The sequence below is a fragment of the Rhododendron vialii genome, chromosome 7a (genome assembly GCF_030253575.1).
Source record: "Rhododendron vialii isolate Sample 1 chromosome 7a, ASM3025357v1".
Lineage (NCBI taxonomy): Eukaryota > Viridiplantae > Streptophyta > Magnoliopsida > Ericales > Ericaceae > Rhododendron > Rhododendron vialii.
Window position 1 is genome coordinate 17,100,545 of NC_080563.1, and position 27,328 is coordinate 17,127,872.

The window sequence follows — 27,328 nt, forward strand, 5'->3', positions numbered from 1 at the left end:
AAGCTACACCACCATGCTCAATCCATTTTCAAAACACTCAAGCAAAGGTATAATTCTTTACTGTTTACTGTCTTGATCCCTGAGGACGGCTGGTAGGGCTAAGGCTGGTAATCTATACCAGTCCTGGTCCTAAAGTCAGCACGGCTATAAGAGCCATAACACTAGCACTCCCACGCGCGATGGACCCACTTCGCCGCGCTACTGTTCCAGCCAGCACGTGACAGTCCTCGTGGGGATGGGATGCTAGTCCTTTCTTGTTTTTATGGTATTCTAAATCACTGTGTTGCATAATTAAATATTGACCCACTGCCTTGCATGCTAAAACTCATAGTTTAGTTCAGATAGTTTGTTTAAATTTCTCAATGCCCCTGGGTAGCTTCTGAGTATGTTTCAAAGCCCAGGCATGTAAAGCAATTCCTGAAAGTCCAGTCAGGATCAACGCGCGAGCGATTCACTCCATCGCATAACGGTTCCCTTATTCCCAGGAACTGCCCTTGCATGGGGCAACTTGGTCCATGACATTTGTTTTAATACCCCCACTGTTTAGGGTTTGTATCTCAATTTAATTTATTCTGTTGTAATTATTATTTACGTTCAGTACATATGAACTGCTTGGTTTGACCCTGGGTGTGCATTGGTCCTTCCAGAGCCCAGAAGGGGATATGATTCAACCTGCTGGTAGGACATCAACACTCGCGCGATGGTATGGGAGTGTCGCGCGATGGTTGACTTGCATGTACGAAGTTCCATGCATGCAAGTTGGCCGTTGTTCACGACAATTTCAAACCAAGGCACTGTTTTGATATCCAGTCGCAGTTTTGAATTTTATCTCATATTTTTGTTCAATATTTCATCTATCCATGCTATTCTCATATCACATCCTGCAAAGGTGTTACAGTTTTTAAATCCTCGATTAACTGTTGCCCCGCCCTTAACTGGCTAAAAATTGTTTAATAAAAGAAAAATCGCAAATATTTTCGCAAAATGCTTAAGTAGAGACCGATCCACGGATTGGGCGAGAGGGGTGCCTTAAAACCCTTTCCCTCTTGTAACCTGGCTCCCGAACCCAGATATGGTTATGACGGACTGCTTCTTGAAACTTTTTCAAATCAAATAGCGCGGCAGGTGCTTCGAAATATGGTTTCTTGGGTGTCGGACCTTCAAAACTCAAGTGGCGACTCTATATTTTTGCGAGCGCTTGCCGTCCGCGCACGCGCTCCCTCGATTTCTGGGCCCTCGCGTTCAGAAAACCTGGAAGTTTCCGAAGGGCACGCTACCCACAGTGGCGACTCTGCTGGGGAGCAAATGGAACCAATATTAATCCATGCTTGAAAGTTTAACACACTTATGAACAATCCCTTAAAAGCCTGTCAAAACGGTGAGCTTCACATTGCCGAAGGTCGGAATGGTGATTTAACAGGACCTCGTGTCCGACCAATCCAATCTGGGACTTTTTCGATTGATCATTTGTGTATTTACCTTTTAAAATGGACTAAATAAAGTGAGACAAATTTGAAAAGGCATTTTCCGATCTTGTGATTCTTCTTTTTTTTTTTTAAATCAATTTTCAGCGTTCTTTATATGCATCGATGTGGGATAAGCCTCATTGGATCGTTTTGGCAATCCAGCACGGTTTACCGGAGCCTGGGGACCCCGAATGACCAACATCCTTCGACGATGATGAGTCATTCCACCGTTTGGCTATTGCTCTACGATTACGCGAGTAGCGAGAGGTATATCTTGGCTCTAGTCCGAGGAACCCATTACAAGCCAAAACCAGCCTTTGCATATACAAAGCACTAGCACTTTTCAAACTAGGACAGGAACCCATAGGGTAAGATTTACTTGCATCTAACCCCCATGTACTGTCTTCGTGTTACTGCTTTCCCTATCGCATGCACTGTACATACATACCGCTTGCGTAGGAGCATGTTTAGGGCGGCTTCTAGGTTCTCAAGTCTTCGAGTCTGTCTTAAAATGTTAGGACACTGCTTCGGACCCGATGAAGAGTCATGCATCTCGATAGTGCATGTTATCAATTTTCATAGTCCTTAGATCAGCGAGGCTTTGGGATATCAAACCTTTCTAAACCTTTGCTTAATACCCAATCGAGGTTTCAAACAGAAAATAAGGAACAACGGAGAGAATGCCGTGATGCTTATACCACCTTGGTTATCGTGCACAACACATACACCGTTTAAGCTATGGCGCTGTGCCGCCTACGCCGCCCTGGTTCCTATATCACGTCATCTACACCGAGTTGTTCCAAGTTCAAAGTTGAAACTTCGAGAATGGAATAGTGAAGGGCTTAGGCTAGTTTGACATCGCTTAGCGTTAGTCGATTCAAATAAGGATACACCCTCGAAAGGATTTTCGAGGATTCTCATAGTGTTCGAACATTTCAAGACAGACTTCTCTTCTAGATCTAGAGTCTAGGATGACACTGAAGACGGTGATTGCGCTTTCGCTTTAGTCTTTTATTTAGATTAAAGTTATTGCAGGACCCCTATTGAGCCTTTTCTTACTTTACTGCAAGTGTAGGGAGGTATTCCCGAGAACATACATCTAGTTGCCGAACACGTGATATTCGGGAGGGATTGGTAAGTACGACAGGACTTACCGCCGGGCAGTTCGCTAAACAGCGATATGGACCAATGATATGAGAAGTCATGGCTATAAATAGACTGTTCGGCAGTTAGAGACATTATGATTACATTGAACCAGTTACATGTGAAGTAGATGGTCCAAGCCGACTGTTTGGTTATGATACAGCCGAACAGATGATGTAAAGAACCAAGCTTGTGATACGAGTGATCACGGGTTTAAGACAATGCAATCGATATCCGAATAAATGGTATGTGGGACCATAGTTTGAATATAGACAGGACAGTCATCGTCCTAAACAAATGTTCGGCAATATGGACCAGTGACATGAGAAGTCGATGGTCCAGGAAGGTTGTACGAGCTTAAGGACCAGTTACAAGTGAAGTGATTGGTCCAGACAGTCTGTTCGGCGATGAGAATGCCGAACAGATAAAGAAATCCAATTAGATGTTGGAATAAAAAGAACACTCTGGAAGGATCCAGAAACAGTGGTATTCCGTTAAAGGATGAGATCCCAAGAATATAGGATCTGAGAAAAGTACCCAACGAGTATGGGATGTTCAGCTCATTATGGAAAAGAATCCAAAGAGGACTCTTTTCCTAGTAAACTGATAAAGGAAACGAGAATCCTTGATATCCTGGGTTTCCTATACGAGTTGGGAATCCTAGGGCAACAGGAATGCTTGGACCGCAAGCATCCATAAATCTATAAATATGAGTTAAACCTAGAGGTAAAAGGTACGCAATACTTTGCATTCTTGCTTTCCTACTGATAATTAGGGTTTGATTGCTAGTACGTGATACTAACAAAGGCATCGGAGGGCCTTTGCCACGAGAGGCAGAGGTGCGCTCACCCCCTGTCTATTTTGCAGATTAGGGTTCCGACGACGAATTAGGGTTCCGGTGAAGAGGTACGAACAAGCCGTTGCAATCCAATTGATCTGAAGCATCAATTGTTTTCATCCCCCTACAATTGGCGCCGTCTGTGGGAAACGAACAAACTTTTCTGAAAAAGTAATCATGACGGAAGAGAATCCAGTCACTCCGTTTAGTCCAAAGGACCAGTTGGGTGGGGGAAGGGATAAATCCCCACCAGGCGCTCCGAGAAAGCCCACTGGAAGACATGACAGAGATAACTCCAAAGAAAAAGGAGACAAAACAGCTACTGGCTCCACGAGAAGGAGTAGGTCTCATCGAAGAGAGGAGTCAATTACTCATTCGAAGAGTACACACAATGATGATGATGTCCTTGATAAAAAGAGAAGAGAAATCGAGGAGTATGCTCGTTTAATTAGAAAACGTGAGTACGAGATACGGGAGCTGCAGCAGGTACGAGAGCACCCAGAAGATTCTGGACTCTCTCGAAGGAATTCCCAGAGAGACGGATGGGCTCTGGTGGTTCATAAGCAGACTCATTCACGTAGAAGAAGGAGCAGAAGTCCTGTTATAGGGCGTCATGAGGCTTCTCCACGAAAAAGGGGAAGAAGAAGTAGAAGCCGGACACCAGAGAGAAGGACTTCTTCACGAAAAAGGAGGAGCAGAGACCGAAGTTCTACTCCCGAGGAAGAGGACACGAGAAAGCATCATCGAGACAGGTACGAGAGACCTGATGCTGATTGGGTCAAGGCTTCGGCCCACAAGTCAAAGGAGCAAGAGGATGGGACAGTAACTGCACAAGAAGCAGCACGCAAGGCCCTGAGTAATATTGCAGCCTCCTCCTTTACAAAAAGGCTACAAGAAGCGAGATTGCCGAGCAGAGTGAAGCACGGAGCGTTCGTACTTTATGAGACAAATACGGATCCCGTGGCTCACATACAGCATTATCAACAGGCCATGTTTATGCATGAAGGGGATGATTCCATCTTGTGCAAGATGTTTCCCTCCAGTCTTGGCAAGGTGGCTTTATCCTGGTTTCATAAGTTGGCCCCACGATCCATACGAGGATGGAGGCAGTTGGCCGAGGAATTCACTGCTCGGTTCTTGACGAGCAGAAAGGCCCCAAAGACATTTGAGAGTCTTTCCACCATGAAACAGGAGGAGAACGAGCAAATCAGAGATTATGCAAAGAAGTACTGGAAAACTTTCAACGAGATTGAAAGTTGCAGTGAGGAGTACGCGATTGCTACCTTCAAGACTGGTTTGCCTGTTCGGGGAGAGCTGCGCCGATCATTGAATAAACATCCAGTAGCCACTTTGGCTAAATTGATGGAACGAATAGAGCAACATGCCAGAATGGAGGATGACATACTCCGTGAGGATGGCAGGACAGTTGCCGAACAGCCAAAGGCACCTGCCAAAAAAGTGGATAAGCCAGAGCCCAGGACTTATAGAGAGAGAAGGGAATATGGGCAGGCTAAGAAAGAGCCGTACAAAGATAAGCAAGCTCCTGACCCAAAAGCTTTCTTTTCTATCACCACGGTTTGGAAGGAACCAATATACAGGATTCTTTATCGAATAAAGAATCAGCCGTATTTCAAGTGGCCCCCGAGTCTAGGTGGAGACAAGGATGCAAAACGTGCTACGAATCAGCACTGCAATTACCACAAAGATTGGGGCCATATGACCGAGGATTGTGAGATGTACAAGAGGCACCTTGATGATTTGGTCTCTCGGGGCTATCTCAAGGAGTTTATCCAGGAGGACCCTAAAGAGAAAGGGAAGGCTATAGAGCTGGGTTACGAGCAAAACCCTAAAGGCGTGATCCATATGATACATGGGTTGGCTGCACCTTATACAAGGAGTGAGGTGAGGCTGTTGCAAAGACAGGTCAAACACGATCAGCACGTGATGCGATTGGGAAACAAGAGAGGGCGAGAGATTGATGTATGCAATAGGAGCTTGGCATTCAGTGATGATGACTTGGGGGAGGTCCAAATACCCCATAACGATGCATTGGTCGTAACCCTACGAGTTGGGGAATATGACATCGAAAGAATTCTAGTGGACTCGGGGAGTTGTACAGAGGTATTGTACTACGATGCGTTCAAGAAACTAGGGCTGGCACAAACAGACTTAGAGCAGTCTACAACGCCTCTCATTGGGTTTGGTGCAGGAGCAGTCTGGCCCCTTGGGAAGGTAACGTTACCTGTTCGGGCTAGGTCAGTTGTGTTGAGAACAGATTTTCTGGTGGTCGATGTCCCATCTTCCTATAACGCGATTATAGGGAGGACGTGGTTGCACAAGATGAGAGCAGTCTCCTCGACTTATCACCAGATGGTGAAATTCCCAGGTTCAAATGGGATTGAAGTCCTTAAAGGCAACCAGAAGGTGGCACAACAATGTTTGATTTCCATCATCAAAACAGCTCCAAAGGCCCTCCATGTTCATACATTAGAAGTACCAGATCAACCAACCATCGAGGATGTTGGAAGAAGCCCGGCTGAAAAAGTGATTGAAGGATTGGAAAAGATTTAGATCAACGAGACCGATCCTAAAAGATATTTTTTAATTGGGGAATCATTACCAGCAAACGAAAAGGCTGAGTTGATAAGATTTCTAAAGGAGTATATTGATGTTTTTGCATGGGTGCCAGAGGAAATGCCCGGAGTGGATGCAGATGTGATCTGTCACCATTTAAACATTGACCCTCAGCACAAGCCGATCATTCAGAAAAAACGAAGGGCAGCCGTGCAGCATGTAGATGCAGTGGTTGAGGAGGTCGATCATTTACTGGAGGCCAAGGCAATACGTGAAGTCTATTACCCAGAGTGGTTATCCAACACTGTTGTGGTAAAGAAGAAGAATGGGAAGTGGCGTGTCTGTGTGGACTTCATAGACCTAAACAAAGCATGTCCTAAGGACAGTTTTCCTTTGCCCAGGATTGACCAATTGGTTGATGCAACCTCTGGTTACGAGCGAATGAGTTTTCTCAATGCATATCGAGGATATCATCAGATTGCTATGTTTGAACCTGATCAAGAGAAGACTTCGTTCATCACACCACGAGGATTATACTGCTACAGTGTCATGCCGTTTGGGCTGAAGAATGCTGGGGCTACATACCAAAGACTTGCGACCATTATGTTCAAGAAGCTCATTGGAAAAACTTTGGAAGTTTACATAGATGATATGGTGGTAAAGAGTCGAGAAAGAGGAGGGCATATTACTGACTTAAAAGAGGTGTTCGAAATCTTGAGGAAATACAAGTTAAAACTCAACGCCTCGAAGTGTGCGTTTGGAGTTGGTTCGGGAAAGTTCCTGGGCCATTTGGTAACCATGAGAGGGATAGAGGCAAATCCCGATCAGATTGATGCCTTGCAGAGACTACAGAGTCCCAAAACTACCAAGGAAGTCCAGAGGCTGACTGGAATGGCAGCAGCACTTAACAGATTCATCAGCAAGTCAAGTGACAAGTGCAGACCCTTCTTTCAGCTATTAAAAAAGAGGGAGGGATTTGAATGGGGAGCAGAATGTGAGCAAGCTTTCCAGGACCTGAAGAAGTACCTGGCCAAACCCCCATTGTTGTCAACTCCACAACCAGGTGAGTCTTTAATTCTGTACTTAGCTGTTTCCGAGAATGCAGTAAGTACAGTCCTGTTGAGGGATTTGGGGATCGAACAAATCCCAATTTATTATGTTAGCAAGACATTGTTGGATGCAGAAACGAGATATCTGCCTTTAGAAAAACTTGTCCTGGCACTTAAGACAGCCACGAGGAAATTGCCACACTACTTCCAAAGCCATAAGGTTATGGTTTATACTGAGTTTCCATTAAAATCGTTGCTACAAAAGGCAGACTTTTCGAGAAGGATCTCGACATGGTCCGTGGAGTTAAGCCAGTACGATCTCGAATATCAACCACGCACAGCAATCAAGGCCAAGTGTTGGCTGATTTTGTGGCAGAATTTTCACCCACTGTGGCTCCCCTACCTCCTACGAGAAAGGAATAGGTGACTGAGACATCATCCATGAAGGATCAACCTTCAGCCGAACAGGATCCCACGGAGTGGAAGCTATTCGTGGACGGATCAACATGTAATACTGGTTCAGGAATTGGGGTAGTCCTGTTTCCTCCTCAAGGAGTTCTGATTGAACTATCTGTTCGGCTTGGATTCAGTGCAACGAATAATGTAGCTGAATATGAGGCACTCCTGGCTAGATTAAGAAGTGCAAAGACTCTTAAAGCAGAACGGGTCAGGGTGTATTGTGATTCCCAGCTTGTTGTGAATCAGCTGTCCGGCGAGTACGAGACTCGAAATGAAAAAATGGTGGCCTACGTGCAGGCAGCCAAAGACTTGCTTGATACCTTCGAGAGGGTATATATTGAGCAAATAAGTTCAGGACAGAATGCTCATGCAGATTCCTTAGCTTGGTTGGCTGCAGCTGTACCAACTGAGTTCAAAAGAAGGTTGGCAGTAGAATATCTAAATGAGCCGAGCATTGGGAGGAGTGTAGACTTAGTCTTGGACGTGAACCAAGGACCAAGTTGGATGGACCCAATCATGGAGTTCTTACGAGACGAGATACTACCATTTGACAAAAAGGAGGCCCACAAGATAAGGGTCAAATCTGCTAGGTTTTGGATGTCCCCAGAGGGAAAATTGTACAGGAAATCCTTTACGGGTCCATATTTGCTATGCGTACATCCCGAAATGGTACAGAAGTTCCTTCACGAAATCCACGAGGGAACATGTGGGAGCCATGCTGGAGGGAGATCCATTGCCCACCGAGCAATTACTCAAGGCTACTGGTGGCCACACATGCAAGAAGATGCAAAGGTATATGTGAAGATTTGTGAGAAGTGTCAAAAATTCTCACCAATGATTAGAACACCCGCCGAGGATCTGGTGCCTTTGACAAGTCCCTGGCCGTTTGCCCAATGGGGGATGGATATCGTGGGTCCACTACACAAAGCAACTGGGAATCGAAAATTCCTGCTTGTAGCAACTGACTATTTTACAAAGTGGATTGAGGCAGAACCACTGGCCAAAATCACTGAACCAATGATAGAAAGGTTCGTGTGGAAAAGCATCATCACTCGCTTTGGGGTCCCTTATTCATTGATCACAGACAATGGATCCCAATTTCAGAAGAAATTCAAGGCTTTTTGTGCCCAGTATGGAATGAGAAATTATTATTCCACCCCAGCCTACCCTCAGAGTAATGGGCAAGCAGAGGCGTCTAATAAAACTATCCTTGATGGAATCAAGAAAAGACTGGACAAAGCAAAGGGTAAGTGGCCTGACGAGTTACCATTAGTTCTGTGGGCTCACCGAACAACGCCTAGGAGGTCTACGGGAGAGACCCCCTATTCATTGGCCTATGGAACAGAGGCTGTCATACCTTTGGAGGTGGGTTTGCCGACCAACAGGACCGTTTTGGTTGAAAGTGGAGGCAATGACAGGGCCCTTCAAATCGAGCTTGACCTCGCCGAGGAAAGGAGAGAAAAAGCCTTGGTACATCTTGCTTCTTATCAAGAACAGCTGATGAAAAGCTACAACAAGCATGTTCATCCTCGAGAATTTGGTGTTGGGGACCTTGTGCTACGAAAAGTGCTCGGCAACACCAAGGTGGCTAACGAAGGCAAGCTGGGGGCCAACTGGGAAGGCCCGTATAGAGTAACTGAGATTGTAGGCATAGGAGCCTATCGATTGGCAGATTTGGATGGTGATCCAATTCCAAGGCCTTGGAATGTTCATAATCTACGAAAGTTCTTTGTTTAGAAGTATTAAAGTCTGTCTTAGATTTGCACTACGTGATTGTGTGGGAATTACGAATATAATTCCCTTGTCCTAGAGTTTTGATTATTTTAGTTGCAAGGGGTACGAATACCACCCTCTTGAGTTTTGCAGATTATGAATAAAATCGCTTTCTTAGTATAACTGTTGTGGTATTTGTTTTTAATACGAACTACGAGTTTAGTTTCCCTCATTCGTATTGGGGAGCAGGGTATACAGTTCAGTACATGAAACTGAAACACAAGTATGAAACACTTGTAAGATTTTCAAAACTTTAAGTACGTGATACTTAGGCGTTTTTGTGTGAATACGTCCAATACACGAGTAGTTCTAAGTACGTGATACTTAGAAGTTGTTGTGTGAGTACGTGAAACTTATCGAATGCAAGTACGAGACTCTTGTAAACGTTTATTGGCATGGCTTGAAAACATAACGAGTATATGTTAGCCACATTTGTTCAAGTACGAGAAACTTAAAAATAGTTAAGTACGTGGCACTTAAACACAAGTATGAAACACTTGTGTGATTAAGTATGAGCACACTTATATGCCTTGTTTAAAGTACATGAAACTTAAGAACATTCAAGTATGAGAACCATTCAAGGTGGAACGCTTTTAAGTACGTGAACCTTAAAATTCAGAACAGGAAAATCATGTGTGAAAGATTTGCTAAAGTACGAAATACTTATGCAAAGAAATGATGCTTAACAGTACGAAATACTTAGATTGAAATTGCATACGAACAGATGCAGCAAACATAGAAGCCGAGTAAAACATAAAAGTTATGCCACGAAGGGCCAAATACCTGTTGTAAAATAAAGTATTGATAGTACTGGTACCACGCAGGGTAAAGAAGGCTATGGTCATGCAAGACCAGCCGGATGATTTTTAAAAAACTACCTGTTTACAATCTTAATCCAGGTTCTGAACCTCAGGAGGGACATCAGCCACAGCAACAGCAGTAGCAGTTTGTACCTCTGGGATAACAATCTCAGTGGTCACTTCCAGAACAGATGATTGCACAACGTCATTTTGTGATTCAACTTGTATTTCTTCATCAACATCTGCAAAGTCGTCAATCTGTTGATCAACATCATCTGCTGGAGCTGCAACTTGGCGACTTGGTAGATCATTCTCAACCCATAGGGGAGAATCCTCAGCAACTCCTGCCTTTGTAAGGCATGCCTCCCAGCATGCGATCCAGATCTGATCTTGAATATCAGGCATCTATTCGACATAACTTGTTGTTGTGGCGTCAAAACCCTTCTGATAACCATCTTCAAAGGATGCCTTTTTGGTGCTGTCCATCTCGGCCAAAACTTGATGAAGGCTCTCCTCCGTGGTCTCAAGCTTGCCCTTTGTTTCAGACAAATCAGCTTTAGCTTTATCTCTCTCCCTCTCTAATCTCGTGACTGTTCGGATCAACCTGGTGTTGTCATTTAAAAGCCTGATCCTTTCGGCTTCAGCTTCCTGGAATTTTTGGCCCAGTACGACCATTTTTTGGATAAACTATAGCAATACCAAAACGTGAGTAACTTTTTTCTTAAATATTACAAAGATGGAGCTTTAAAAAAGAGAAGTTTTTGTTACCTTGATTCCACTGACGAGACCAGTGGACACAAGCCGATCAGGGGGAGACGAAGACTCTTTCTGTAAGTCAACAGGGAGTAGCAACCCTTGGGCCAGAGCAAGTGCTGTTTCCGACGAACTAGCACTGTCCCCAATGTGAACGGGACGGTCTCCTCTAGTGAATAGAGGAGTCCATGTTTGAGGAAGTACTTGGGTAGTTGGTGAAACAAGGTGATGTGTTTCGGTATCTGCTTGAGAAGCAGTACCAGTTGGGTCTTCTGATCTAGGCCGTTTTGTCTCTGTGAGCATCACTGGCCTCTATGGTAGTATCCACTTCACGAGATGAAGTGGAGCGAGTCGAACCTCCTCTGTTACGACGGGGTGCAGGAGGGGCGTTCCCTGTGGAAGCTACCCGACCAGATCCCCGTCCCCGAGAAGAGATGGTGAGGAGAGAGCTGAGGTTTAAAGGCTGACGTGTCATGGTGCTTAAGTTAGGAGGAGATTGAGAATAACCTGAAGAGGATGATTGACTGGTGTCAAGATTCAATACTGGCTATTCGGGTTGAAGAGGAATAACCTGTTTGGATCTTCGAACTCTAACTCGAGGTAACGGAACTCCTTCGGAAATAGGGATTTCACCCAGTTGACCAGCTACAGTTACTCCTGCGTTAGCTCTTGTGCTCCTAGGTTGAGGAGCAGTTGATGTAGATGCAGCACTGGTGCTGGGATGAGTAAGCCTCTTATCGATGACACCTCTGTACGCAGGATCGTATCCCAGAAGCACGTCAGCGTCACGACCCCGACTAGCTATTCGGGTACCAGGCACGCCTTTGTATTTTAGGACTTTGTTAATGTCTTCTGTTCGGATGTTGCTTGGTGTACGTCTGGGACGATGATTAACGTTTTCAGCTGCAAAATTCAAATTGAAAAACCAAATTTAGTACATGAAAAAGCTATGAGAAAGCAGTAAATGAAGAATTTTAAAAGGGTAACATTAATAGCATACGTGGATAGCCCCATATGTGGGGGCAATGGAGCCCCAGCACTTGGCCATCTTCCCCTAAAGGCTCGAATGCTCCAGTCACATAGAGGAAGTCGATCTCGTGGTCACGAGCAGAATCTGGCAGATTGAGCACGAAGCGCTTCTCTGCCCTCCTAACTTTGAAGTAGTAAGTATTGTACTCAGGGTTTAGTACTATACTATACCACCATTGGATGTCCCAGATTCCTAAATTGGTCTCTAGAATCCCATTTAGCGCTATAGTCCCCATTATCAGTCTGAAAACGTTCGTAGAAACTTGCATGGGTGTAAGACGGTACCAGCTTAAAATCTGGCGAAGTAATGGATGAAGGGGGAAACGGACCCCGCCTTCGACAATGGACACGATTGGGATACACATTCTATCCCATGATCCAGCATCCCTATCCGCTCCTAATGGGGCGAGTTCAAGCCCTACGTTTTCAGGAATATTGTATTTTTCTCTAAATGCCGCCATGGCAGCAGGGGTATCACAAAGCTTCCTAAACTTACTGGGTCTAGGAGGGTTGTCATCCGCCATGAGTATATTCAGAAAAGGAGAAAAAATGGAAATGGGTACGAATTGAAACCCTAGAAGCGACCCACGAATCTGAGAATGAGATCTCAGATGGAAATCTAAGCAGACGAACTGGAGTGAGAACGAGAAATCTTACAAGAATACTGTGACGATTCCCTGGAATGCAATCGAGTTTGCAGACGGCGGCGATGGCGGAAGGCTTAGAGAGAGAAGAGACTGAAAGTTCAAGTTATATTTTGGGTAAAAACCCAAAACAGCGCCCTTTCAGGGGTTTAAAAGCAAGAGACAGAGATGAAACGTCTCCTCTCACGCCGTTACAGGTTAAAGTAACGGAAAGCAGAAACCGTTCTGACGCCGTTTCATAGAACGTCAGTTTGAAATTAATGCTAGGCATACGAAATGTGCCACATGGAGTCATTTACCCCGAGATGGTACAATGACAGAGGCGCCAAAAGGCATCAATGAAATATTGAAATTATGACTGCACGGGATCAGAAGATTCTGATCTAAATAAATTTTTGTTTCTAAGCTTCATATATTGCCCCCGAACAGTGGTAACAAGATGAAGCTGGGGAGTAATTGTAGGGAGGTATTCCCGAGAACATACATCTAGTTGCCGAACACGTGATATTCGGGAGGGATTGGTAAGTATGACAGGACTTACCGCCGGGCAGTTCGCTGAACAGCGATATGGACCAATGATATGAGAAGTCATGGCTATAAATAGCCTGTTCGGCAGTTAGAGACATTATGATTACATTGAACCAGTTACATGTGAAGTAGATGGTCCAAGCCGACTGTTCGGTTATGATACAGCCGAACAGATGATGTAAAGAACCAAGCTTGTGATACGAGTGATCACGGATTTAAGACAATGCAATCGATATCCGAATAAATGGTACGTGGGACCATAGTTTGAATATAGACAGGACAGTCATCGTCCTAAACAAATGTTCGGCAATATGGACCAGTGACATGAGAAGTCAATGGTCCAGGAAGGTTGTACGAGCTTAAGGACCAGTTACAAGTGAAGTGATTGGTCCAGACAGTCTGTTCGGCGATGAGAATGCCGAACAGATAAAGAAATCCAATTAAATGTTGGAATAAAAAGAACACTCTGGAAGGATCCAGAAACAGTGGTATTCCGTTAAAGGATGAGATCCCAAGAATATAGGATCTGAGAAAAGTACCCAACGAGTATGGGATGTTCAGCTCATTATGGAAAAGAATCCAAAGAGGACTCTTTTCCTAGTAAACTGATAAAGGAAACGAGAATCCTTGATATCCTGGGTTTCCTATACAAGTTGGGAATCCTAGGGCAACAGGAATGCTTGGACAGCAAGCATCCATAAATCTATAAATATGAGTTAAACCTAGAGGTAAAAGGTACGCAATACTTTGCATTCTTGCTTTCCTACTGATAATTAGGGTTTGATTGCTAGTACGTGATACTAACAAAGGCATCGGAGGGCCTTTGCCACGAGAGGCAGAGGTGCGCTCACCCCCTGTCTATTTTGCAGATTAGGGTTCCGACGACGAATTAGGGTTCCGGTGAAGAGGTACGAACAAGCCGTTGCAATCCAATTGATCCGAAGCATCAATTGTTTTCATCCCCCTACAACAAGCAAAGTTCTGAATCATTGCACCACCATGGAAAGTATCGAAGCAGAAAGGCAAACCCACTTGGGAGCGTTTGCATCAGAATCCGGTTCAAAGGCTAGTCAGGTTACAATCCCATTCAGTTGCAACGGAAGACTCTTCGCGTTCTCTGTTGGCTACCCTTCAGTCAGACTCATCTTCAGTTATCTAGGAAGTTAATCCCCCGACATCGCCAACTCTTTCATCTTCATCAAGTTCCTCTGAAACACCGGTCATGGCAAATCAACCCCAACCTCTCACTGTGGAAGCAATGTTCACAAGTCTTCAGAATAGTATCGCCGTCATGCAACAAAGGGCTGCTCAGACAGATGCCAATATTACTCGTTTGAATGACCTCTTTAACACTCATCTTCTGCCAACCAGTAGCAGAAATGGGAGGTGAGGTCGATGAGGATGTCCATGCAGAGCCCATCTTTGTCGAAGACCCGAATCATGCAGGACGGCTCATAGTTCAGCCTAATCCAAGAGAAGCTCGCCCAATAGCCGCAAACCTGAACCCTGCTGTCGTTAGGCGTACTCAAAATCCTGATTTGGCTGCTCTTATGGCCAAGATTACCAAGCTGGAAGAATCCGTCTCTAAATCTGAAAGGATCAGTGCCGGGGGAATCGACTTGGACCATCTATGTTTGCATCCCAATGCCAAGCTTCCTGACAAGTTCAAAATGCTAGATCTAGCCAAGTTTGATGGCAGTGGTGACCCTAAGACTCATCTCTATAGTTATCACGCTGCTATGAAGCTCTTATCAATTGAGCTTGAAGCCATGTCGCAACTGTTTCCTCAGATTCTCTTTGGTTCGGCTTTCCATTGGTTCTTGTCGCTTGACATAGCCAAGAGGAGGACTTGGGAGCATATTGCTGCTGCGTTTATTTCGCAATATAGTTACAACTCCCTACTAAAAATGACGACACGAGAACTTGAATCCACCAAGATGGAAGCCAAAGAGTCCTTCGTGGACTTTGTCAAGAGGTGGAGAGCCAAAGCCGCTTTAATGATTGATCGTCCGAGCGAGAGGGATCAACTTCGCATTATTTCCCGCAATCTTCAGCCAGATTATGCCAAGCATTTGGTTCTTGTTCAAGCGTTGGCAAACTTTGAAACCTTCTTCGACTCTGGCCTGGCCATCGAGGATGTGCTGCAAAGTGGTATTCTATCAAAAGAAGAATCCTCTAACCCTCCAAAATTGAAACCTCGGGCATACTCTGGCAATGCTAATGCACTGTTTGGGGGTGGGACTTTCTCCAACGGAGCAACCAGTGGCACCAATGCCTCCTCCAACGCTGCCAATCACATCGCCAACGTCAATCAAGTCCAGACTCCACAGAACAATCGTCCTCGTAACCAACCCCGTAGTTTCTCTACATTCGAGGCTCCATTGTCCTTTGTTATGGAGAAATTGATCAAGTCGGGTCATCTAAAACCCCTTGATCTAACTCCTCTACCCAAAAATCCTTCACCCAGTTTCAAAGTCAATCTCTATTGTGCCTATCACCAAGGGGCTAGTCATCTTATAGATTCTTGCTTCTGCCTTCGTCATGCGATTCAGGATCTTATAGATGAAGGGACCCTTCAGGTTCCACCTCCACCATCTCAAAAACCAAACATCCTTTCCAATTCCATGCCAAAGCACAATGATGCTCCACATATCAACCACATATTCTCCAACTCCACTCAAATCGACCCTTGCTGCCCCATATTTAACCCCACTGACCATATAATCCCAATAAACCAGCCTAAACCGGTCGTAACCATGCCTTTGGAGTCAGAAGCAGAACTCATGTTCATTGGTGAACCCTCTCGTCCTAATCCAAGTCTTCAACTCCTGCAGCCAGGCTTCGATCTTTTCAACGACATCATTGGTGATCTCCATGATGACCCTATTCAGCCTGTATGGCTTGGTCCCACCTTAACTCGTCGTGATCCTATCCCGGTTATAACGGATCCTAGTTCTTCTCAAAACTTTGAAAGCCAGTTCAGGGCTGCGCTACCAACATTCTTCGAGCAAGAGCCTGAACTCAGCATGCAGGCCGTGGGTTGGTCCATAGCCGATAGTGATGATTGTGCCGCTCCTATAATCCAAGAATGGAACCAGGTTGAGCTAGAAGGCTTTTCGTTACACCCTGATTATCTCCCACTCCCTCAGCATGACCAGGCTTGGGACAAAGAATGGCAAGTCGGACATAACTAGGCGATGCTTGATCCTTTGGATGATATTTCCTTGTACATGCTGTTCCAACAGCTTGAACCTATGCTTCCCGAAGAGGAGTACTATTGGGATCCCGAACCCGCTTGGCAATTTCCATTGGATTTCGACACTAATCCTCTTCAAGGCTATGCTTTACTGGATTACATGACTCACTTTGTTAAGGACGATTTTGTTCAAGAAGAATCTAGTGTCCTAGGGGAATGCTTTCTCCCTTCTACCCTCGACAGGCTTGGCAATTCGACATCTGATGTCGAGCAGGACCCCACTTTCTACATTATTGATGAAGGACTTTCGCGCCCTACAGTTCCTTTTTCGACTAAGGAAGACTGCAGTATCATGGTCACAGACCTTGTCCCGCCAGCTGATCATTGGGATGTCGATGATATAATCAATATCTAAGTTGGGGCAGAGGTTTGGATTGTCAATCGTTCCTTAGCCAATGGCGGACTTTGGGATGTTCCCTTCATCGCCAACTCAGAACCTGTTGCAGAGGTTGCAGTGGTCAAGGATTTGGACTTTTGGGACACGCTTCTGGTGAAGGACTTGGCTGAGGATTTGGGTTTAGATTTGGAAGTGCCTACGATGGCATCAGCGATCGACAAAGGGAAGCGCAAACTGGGTGAAGTCCCCACTAACCTCTGGGATATTGATCAAGACCCTCAGGTCGTGCCCTCTTTGGGAAACGTTCAAAATGTTACAAGGAGTGGACGAATTTTTCAGCCTGCTAATCTGCAAGCTAGAAGCTCGTCCAACCCTTCTAACCAAAGGAACGAGGCCTCTACCTTCCACAGGTCTGCACCACTTGAGGTACCTGCTGCACCTTTAATACGGACATGATTCAGAAACAACTTGAGTGGATTCCCGCTGTTATATCGATCTGGGCATTGATTTGTTCTTCCTGTGAGCATCGACAGAAACTGTGCCATACCCTTTCACGTCTTGAGATCCCAGCTGATATCACTCCCAAAGCGATGATATCTCTCATCCTCCCACCTACCTCCAAGCACACCGTGATCTTCACCGATAAGGACCTACCGGTTGAAGGGGTCGACCACAATTGCCCCTTGCACATCACTGTTAAATGCTGAGGACTCTGGGTTCCGACTATTCTCATCGACAATGGTTCAGTAATCAATGTTTGCCCTTTAAGGGTGGCTTAACGTCTGGGTTTGGCTAAAAAGGACTTTGCACCTTCCAATATGGCTATTAAGGCATACGACAACACTCGTCACATAGTCGAGGGCATGCTGATGCTCAAGCTCGATGCTGAGGGCTTTGAAATGGATGGTGAATTCTATGTCGTTGACATCCCTGCCACTTTCTGCTCGATAGGCCGTGGCTCCATAGATCTGACATCATGGCTGTGCCATCAACTCTCCACCAAAAAGTCATGCTGGGACTTCCTACTGGCACGTTAACGATTTGCAGGCACTCAGGCATTCGCCAGCTCAAGGAAGATGATACTCCAGTTTTGGGAATCATGCACGGTGAAAAAGACGTGGACCTCGGAGGTTTCTCCTTTGATACGTCTGGCTTCGTTTTGGCCATCAATGTGGATGGGGACTTTATCATAAGCTCTATTGCTTTAGACATCATGAGGAGGATGTCCTATTTACCTGGCTTGGGCTTAGGGATTCACCAGCAAGGGATCCCAGAGTTCCCTACCTTTCCTTCCTGCGAGGGCCGCTTTGATTTGGGGTACAATGCCTCAGCCAATGATGCCAAAAGAAGAAAATGTACGGGAAAACCTTGAACTCTCTATGGTGATCCCAACAGCTACTTCGTCTGCAAGAAGGGAAACACTGTTTACACAAGGCAAGCTGAGCCCTTTATTGACTCAAAGATTGGGGAGCTGCTACCGGGTTTTGAGATTTTCGCTAACGACACCTGGTCGGATAGCGATGAGGAGCCAGCAAGGATGGATTTCAAGAAGAAGCTCAACCAGCCGAAGGTCAAGACTGACTGGCTGGGGTCTTTCAATCAGGGAAGCTTGGAGCAGCTATTTCATGAGTTCTCCCAAGTGGGTTTGGCCGAGGAAGCTGAAGAAGCCGAAGTGCTCATGCTCGAGCCCGATACCCTCAAGGATCCCATCTCTCTTATTACAGAAGCCAAGGGTAGCCTTAAAAATTGCATTTTCAAATCGCGCTTAACTTGCATTGATAATGTGTCTGAGTTTGAGTCTGAGTCTGACACGGAGTCTTCTAAGTCTAGCTTTGAGTCGGAGTTTGTGCCTCTTGGCCCTCCACGTCATAGCTTTTATTTTGAGTTTGACTCTGCTATACTTGGTAGCCTCGAGGGGCCTTTTGAAATGAAATAATCCACTTCTGACTACTTTGATGATTTATACATAAACTGTGTCGACCCTGACAATGAAGGGATTGATTTTGATGGGGATATTCCCAAGGAAGTTCGTGCCTTCATCGAAAGGGAAGATCAAAGGCATGCTCAGCCATTAAAAGAAGAAGTAATTTCTTTAAATTTGAAAGATGAAGACGATCCCCGAATGGTTCAAGTGGGCTCCACTTTGTCCCCAGAGGAATACCAGGACTTCAAAGAACTGCGCACGGAGTTCAGTGATATTTTCGTATGGTCTCATCAAGACATGCCCGGAATTGATCCAGAGATAGTGGAGCATCGAATTCCTCTACTGCCAAATGCTAAACCCTTAAAACAGAAACTAAGGTGGATGAGGCCGGATTGGGTGCAGAAGATCAAGGATGAGGTCACTAAGCAAATCGACGCTGGCTTTCTTATGGTTTCTCAATACCCCACCTGGGTCGCCAACATTGTGCTGGTTCCTAAGAAGAATGGACAAATCCGGGTATGCATCGATTTCAGGGATTTGAACAAAGCGAGCCCTAAAGATGACTTTCCCCTGCCACATATTGATGTGCTCGTTGACAATACGGCGGGTCATGCCATGCTCTCGTTTATGGATGGTTTCTCGGGTTATAATCAGATTCTCATGGCACCAGAAGACCTTGAGAAGACAACATTCATCACCGAATGGGGGACTTACTGCTATTTGGTCATGCCATTTGGTTTGAAGAATGCCGGTCCTACTTATCAGCGCGCTGCTATGACCATTTTGCACGACATGATGCACAAAGAAGTTGAGGTCAATGTAGATGACATGATTGCCAAGTCAAAAACTCGTGAGGGGCATGTCCCTGTTCTTCAAAAGTTCTTCGAACGACTCCATAAATATAGAATGCGTCTCAATCCGCAGAAGTGTACTTTTGGGGTCACAGCAGGTAAAATGCTTGGTTTTCTGATCACTACTTGTGGGATTGAAGTTGATCCATCTAAGATTGAGGCTGTACTTGAAATGAAGCCACTAGAGTCTAAAAAGGGAGTGCAGAGCTTTTTGGGGAAGGTTCAGTTCATCAGCAGATTCATCGCCAAGTTAACTTTGACTTGTGAGCCGATGTTTCGTCTTCTAAAGAAGAATACTCCGTTTGTATGGACAGACAGGTGTCAAGCGGCTTTCACATTCATTCAGAATTACTTGCAGAATCCTCCGGTCCTCATGCCGCCGATTCCCGGGAAGCCTTTGATACATTATTTGTCTGTGAATCCTTCGTCTATGCGATGTTTACTAGCTCTAGAAAGAGATAAGGGTGTCAAAAAAGCCATTTATTACTTAAGTAAAAAGATGGTCGGATGTGAAGAACGCTACACAGCTCTGGAAAAGACATGTTGGGCTCTTGTTTGGGGCTTCTAAGAAGTTGAGACACTACATGCTGGCTTATCCAGTGAAATTGATTTCTTGAATGGATACTCTCAAGTATCTGTTTGAGAAGCCATCACTTACTGGTAAGTTAGCACGTTGGTTGCTCTTGTTGGCAGAGTTTGATCTTGAGTATGTTACAAGGAAATCAGTCAAGGGATGAGCAGTTGCGAAATTTTTGGCCGATCACCCTGTTGATGGACCGGAGGACTCAGATTTTGTGTTCCCAGATGAAGAAGTGCTAACAGTTGTCGAAGACATGTGGACGCTCTACTTTGATGGAGCGGTCAACCAGAAGGGATATGGGATCGGAGTACTGTTAATTACACATGATGGTTCTCACATTCCGCTTGCGTTCAAGCTCAATTTCGATGTCACAAACAACCAAGCTGAGTATGAGGCCTGTATTGTGGGTATGGAGGCCGCTCTTACCCTCGGTGTGGAAAAACTCGAGGTCATTGGTGATTCTAATTTTGTTGCATCTCAAGCCAACAGGGACTGGAAAGTTCGCGAAGAGAAGTTGAAACTTTACCATCAGGACTTGGAAGATCTCAGTCCTCGTTTTAATAAGGTTACTTTTACTCATATCCCCCGCTTGAAGAATCAATTCACTGATGCCTTGGCAACCTTGGCTTCCATGGTCGAACTTCCTTCGGGTGTCAAACTCCGCCCTATTCTGATCAAACAGCGGGACTATCCTACCTATCAGTATGTCAACGCCATCAATGATGTAGATGATGGCCTACCTTGGTACCACGACATATGGAATTTTGTTGAAAGTGGGGAGTACCCAGCTGAAGCTTCTAAGAAGGATCAACTTGCGTTACGAAGGATAGCTGCCCAGTACATCCTTTGTGGAGGGAAGTTATACAAGAGGTCTCATTGTGGGATGCACAAGCTCTGTGTCAATGGCTCTGAGGCCGCAAGGATTATGGAAGAAGTGCATGAAGGAGTCTGCGGTCCTCATATGAGTGATGTTATGCTTGCTAGGAAAATCCTACGGCAGGGTTACTTCTTGTCCACAATGGAGTCTTAGTGTGTGGATTACGTACGGCGTTGTCATAAGTGCCAAATCCATGCCAACCTAATGCATGTTCCCCCTTCTAACCTCTTTGGCATGACTTCTTCTTGGCCTTTCTCTGTGTGGGGCATTGATGCCATCGGCATGATCAGGCCGTCTGCTTCGAACGTTCACAAGTTCATTTTGGTAGCAATAGATTACTTTACCAAGTGGGTGGAAGCCGAATCCTACAAAACCCTAACTGCAGTTCAAGTTGCCCAGTTTATCAAGAAAAACATCATTTATCGATATGGTGTACCTCAAGCGTTTGTGTTAGATAATGGGACTCATTTCAAAGGCAGGGTTTTGGATTTGTTTGAAGAGTTCAAAATCCAGATCCATCATTCGACTGTTTACTGTCCTCAAATGAAAGGAGCCGTCGAAGCGGCAAACAAGAACATTGAGACGATTATCAAAAAGTCTACTGAATCGGCTCAGAACTAGCATGAGCAACTACCTCTAGCACTTTGGGGGTATTGTACGTCAATTTGAACATCGACAAGAGCGACACCCTATTCTTTAGTTTACGGGATGGAGGCAGTACTCCCTATCGAGCTTGAGGTGCTGTCATTGAGAATCATGTAGACACCCCATTTTGGACCATCCAAATAACGCTATTTTTTGGTCTTTTATTTCCCTAATGATGATTATGATCAAGAACAGTGTGAGGACGGTGGTGTGTTTGAGCTTTGAGCGTTCCGAACCTCATTCAAACCCATTTCAAACCCTTCAAACCAGAACCAAACGGCCCCAGCAAAACCCAAACTGGCTTACGCCAGTACTGAGCTGACGTACGCCAGTGAACTGTCACGTGTCAGTCATCGACCGTTGACTCAGTTATCACTGGCGCACGCCGGTCAGCACATGGCACACGCCAGTCAAGCCCAGTCAAATCAACTTTATTCAGCCACGTGAACGAGACTTTTGTGCCACCCTGATGTGGGCTACAGTCCCCTTGATGATTACACTCGGCAGGGACGTTCCCCCTCTCTCCTACACCCTCCATCAAGCCAAGTCCCATGCATTAAATGCATGGGAGGCTCTCTCTCTTAACCTAACCAGCCAAACCAGCCCTTAACCCAACTGATCTCAGTCCATCTCAGGCCTATCAATACCCCCCCTTGCATTTATATGCAAGGGGTTAACCACATTAAAAAAAAACTCCAAGCTCTTTTCCCTTTCTAAGCTCATTGCTTCTCCTCTCTTTGCTTCTTCTTTCATCCATTGAAAGAACAAGCAAGCAACCCCCCACTTACACCATCCACACTAATCCACTTATCATCCATCTCTCAAACCTCAAGCTCAAGGCTCAAGTCCTCCATCAACCTCAAAACCAAAGGTATACCACCTTTGTGTGGCCTTCTGTTTTGACCCCTGAGGGGAGCCAGTAAGGTTAAGGCTGGTAAACAATACCAGTTCTGGCCATAAAACTTGTAATATAATGAAGCTCGCATAAGGTGAAAATGGCGCACGCCAGTTAAAGCAAGCCGTACGCCAGTAATGGCAGTGCGCGCACCACTGGCATGGGGATTGTTGATCACCTATTTCTCGCTTGTGTTTACCTTTCATCACCTTACTGCATGATAAGAATCAGTTTACTGCTTTCTGTATTTAGAACTGTTTAGCTGTAATAGTTAATGCTTACTCTTTAACTGTTTAGAAGGCCTCTGGGATCCTTCTGGTCATGTTCCAGAGCCCCGATGATGCAAAGCCAAGCACTGGACTAAAGTGAAACTGGCGTAAGGTCGTTTGGGACTGGCGTACGGTTGTCATATCAGGCTCCAATGGCTGGCCCTTGCATTTAGCTTAGCATTGGCCTCCTTTCATGTCCCCACACTAATTTTTGGGTATTCTGTTATCTTTCGTGGCTTGAAGCCATTCTATCTGTCTGTAATTATATAACCGCTAATATATCAACTGCGTGGTTTGTCCTGGGTGTACGCTGGTCACTTTCCAGAGCCCAGAGGGTTGCAAACAAAGACTGTGAGATCAGATAAGTGGAGTACGCCAGTCATGTGGTGGCGTGCGCAGGTCGTATCAACATGCAGTGGTTCGGCCAGTGCATGCTGGTGCGGTATCTGCTCACGTCCCTCCAAAGCAGCGTACTCCAACTTATTCAGACTGCTCTCAGTGCTTGTTCTCAATCTATGTTCATCATTGCAAGTAAATCATCATTCATAAGCATTTTGTCACATAACTAAAACTTGTCACAGTTTTAATCCCCCATTAACTGTTTCCCCGCCCTAATTGGCTGAAAAATGATTAATGAGAGAAAAATACAAAAGTTTCACAAAATGCCCGAGTAGAGACCGATCTCCGGATTGGGTGAGATGGGTGCCATAAAACCCTTCCCTTCTCATAACCTGGCTCCCGAACCTCAGATATCGAAGGTGACGACGAACCAGTCTACGCCTTTTCCAAATCAAACAAACGTAGCAAACATTTTTGAGTTCGGTTCATTGGGTGCATACCGCGAAAACCCGAGTGGCGACTCTGAATCGAAGCATTTTGCCGCGCTTTTCAAAGAGGGCCGCACCCGATTTTAAAACAAAAATCAAAGATTTTGGGGTGCGTACCCACAAATCATGGCAGAGTGCGGAATCACAGAATCTGAGTGGCTCAGCGGGAGGTTTGTTGAACTCATGCTTTTCAATGAGAGGAGACTCCGTGCCTTATACCATGTTCAGGGGTATCAGCGAAGGGTCGCACGGGCTTTCAACAAGAGGGTGAGGTCTGGGGACTTGGTTGAGGGAGACATGGTTACGAAGGAGATTCGAGCACCAGTATTCGATCCCCGTGGCAAGTTTCGTCTGAAGCGTTCAGGGCCTTACATTATCAAGACCATCCTTTTTGGGGGAGCAGCTCAACTTATAGACCTCGATGGCAACGAGTTCTCCACTTTGGTGAATCGAGATCAACTCAAGCGTTACTACCCCTGAAAGAAGCTCGTTAGGGCGAAAATCACAAGGGTGGGTGGTTCCAAGCAAAAATTAGAGCAAGCCTGCTGGACCGAAAACCTGAGAAGGCGATTCAGGCAAAAATAAATAGGCAATATTTAAAAGCTCGCTAGGCCGAAAACCTGAAGTGGTGGCACTAGGCAAAAATTAAAGCGTAAAAGGAGAGTAAAAAATACTCGAGTGAACCTTAGCTTGAACTACGTTCTGACTTGATTCCTTGAAAATGGATACGTAGGTAGTCTCTTCGTGAGATTCTATCACATTCCATCAACATGATCCGTGGTTTGCCATTTTGGAATTGTCTTCAACATTCAAAGCAGCGTGGTGTTCAACATTTGGGCCAACAAGAGAAAATTTTAAATCTTTCGATTTTATTCAAATTTCTACTTGTATTACACAGCTGGGCAAAGCCTTTAAAACAGTTAAGCATAAAAATAGAATAAAATGCTAGAGGCCTTAACAGGCTCACAGTTTATTCTAGATCATTAGAGTCTGTCAGGGGTCAGTCATCGCTTTGTCTTCTTGCGATTTCCCTTCTTAGTTACGCTTTGTATCGATGCATGAGTTCTATGCTGAAGTCTGGTTCTGCTTCGCCAAGTTGCCGCAAGCCCCAATTGCATTCATATCTAGCCACATTCTATGTAGTGAATGCAGGAATGTTGAAAGTTTCGATGTCAGCTCGATGCAGTCCTTGACTTATCCCTAGCTGACGGAGAATGCGACCAGGAATGTAGAATGTGAAAGCGGTCAGCCTAGCTATCACCATCCTCTCGAAACTTGCAGAATTAAGGGCCATGTTTGGGATGTCCAGGACCTCATGCCTCCAGATGATCTCATTCGAGAGCATTTCCTTCATGAACATGTACCACTGGTTCACAGACATCTCCAGATAGATCATCCTTCGCTATGCATCCGACCAGGCAGATGAGGCCAGTTTGCCTCCGGTGCCGTGAGCAATCCCAATTTGTCGGATAGCCATAGCTGTATGAGAGGGTTAAAAGACAAGTAAGAAGCCATATAAAACTTGAGTGAGAAAACAAATGAGGAGCCCCGATATGACCTAAGCCGAGAGATGCGGTAAAAGGGTAAATGTGTGAAAACTGGAAAAAGGTGAGCTGAGTGAGGATTTACCTGCAATAGGAGTGGACTACCGCCGAATACGTTTGTTTGGCCAGTAGAAACCAAATCCAAGCCCATGAGTGTCTTTGCTAGAACCAGCGGCACCACATTCCTTCGAGTACCCATTTGAGCGGCAATGCTCACTAGCGAGGGGTTGACCCGCCCATTCGGAGATACTAGTAAGTAAGCGGCCAGTACGCTGATTGTCAGGGCAAATCGGTGTCGAGCCTGTAAGGCGGTATCCTCTGTGTTCCCTTTAGGCCCGTACCACTCCATCAAGCGCATGATGTTGATTTGCCCCTCAGTTAACAAACCTTCGGCTGCTCCCTTCGAAACGTCGAGACATGATTGCAAAAGTTTTGGCATGCTCTTCCTGTAAGGTGGCACGACAATCACGCTCGAACCAAACCCCTGGAAAAGCGGCCAGCCCGTGAAATCGAAATGATAGCCAATCTTTGGCTACAAACGTCGTTAGCCATGGGCAATCAAGACTGGAAGGTTGTTTGCCATTATAGGGGTGTTGAAAATGCTAGCTTTGGGGGGGGGGGGGGGGGGGGTGCCTCACATTTGCAGGAGCATTCTCTTTTATAGCCAAGACTTAGTAAAATATCTTCCTTTTCCAAGGCAAATATCCAAGCAGGGTGGCATTGCCCCCTTCAATGCCAGGGCACACCTGTGAACTGCTTTAGGCGTATTCTAGACGGCCAAGGACAATGATAAGGCATTTAACATCTCAGATTCAAGTTTGGTCAAACAAGGGTGGCTTAGTAGGGACTGTCCATCGCGCGATGATCTCACTTCATCGTGCGATTGTTATTCCATCGCGCGACCTTCCCCGTCCATCGCGCGATGGTTTGGTCTGCAATTTGACAGTTTACAGTAGCTATTAATCAATTTTGGTCAATTTCCGTTCTAAGGCGTATTTTGCAGTTTCGATGACTCCAGCAAGTCACTATTGGTATATATGACTGTGTCCAAGTGTCGGATTCGGATTATTGCATTTAACGAAGATTTTGGACCCTCGGTGGCCCATTTCAAGGCCAAATGGGGATTTCGGGAAGTCAAAATTGGTTTCAAAAGTTTTTGCCCCATTCTCTCATGCCGTACAGGTCACATGAGCCTAATATGACTGTATGGAGGTGTCGGTTCCAGTCCAGGACATAATCGAGTCGTGTTTTGCGTCTTGTGTCAGTTTTCGTGTCTTTTTAGCACTTTTAGGTCTAAACTTTGCTCCGGGATGTATTTTTTAGTTCCGTTGATTTGTGCAAGTCATGTTGTACATATTTGACCTCATAGAAGTGTCGGTTTTATCAAAATTGAAGTATTTTGAGTTTTGGCTTGTTGTTGCCCAAAATTTTATTTTTATTTCCTGTATCCCGTATCCTAGTCGTGTCCTTGGACGTATCCTCAATTTTTCTTCTGATTCAGTCACATTTATACATCTTTTTGTGTCTATAAGTAGTCTCAGCATGTCATCAATGCAAGTTTGGTATTATTGGTGAGTTTTAATTACTCTAGTCTACTACAGGAGTAAATAAGCTGTGAAAATGCAAATTTTATGGCTAAAGCATGATCTATCCATGTCAGAAAGAAGAAAACTACTGTATGTTTAGTACTTCGGCCGATCAAAATCATCATGTCTGCTTGGGCACATCCACCCGCGAGTCAAAGGCACGCAGGCCTCAAAACGGCTATCAAATGTCAGCTGGGGCCTATTCGCCCACCATCTACCTATCTACTTGGGCACGCAGGCCCAAAATCAAAAATCAAAAGTGCATGAAGTAAATGAGGCTTCGTAGTAGCCCTCAATCCTCTCCTAGCCAATCGCCGTCGTCGCCGCCCATCTCCCTAGGATCTTGCTTGTATCCAGGATTGTCCGCGGTGTCATCAGAGCCGCTGCCGTCGGACGACCCCTCTTCCCCCTCTTCTTCCTCTTCCTCTCCTCCTTCTTCTTCTTCCTCTTCCTCTTCTCTTTCTTCTTCTTCTTCTTCGTCCTCCTTCTCAGAGACCTCAGGCAGGATAAGTCGCTTTTTGCGGACTGGCTCATCTTGGGAAGGCCTCTGGTGCATTTTGATTTGGTACGGCTCCTCTGCGAGCGCCACAGCCTCTCGGGCTGCCTTCTCACTCGTGGCGGTGGTCTGTAAGCCTCTCGTCTGTCGTCTAGCAGTGACCGGAGGAGTTGGAGCCCTTTTTG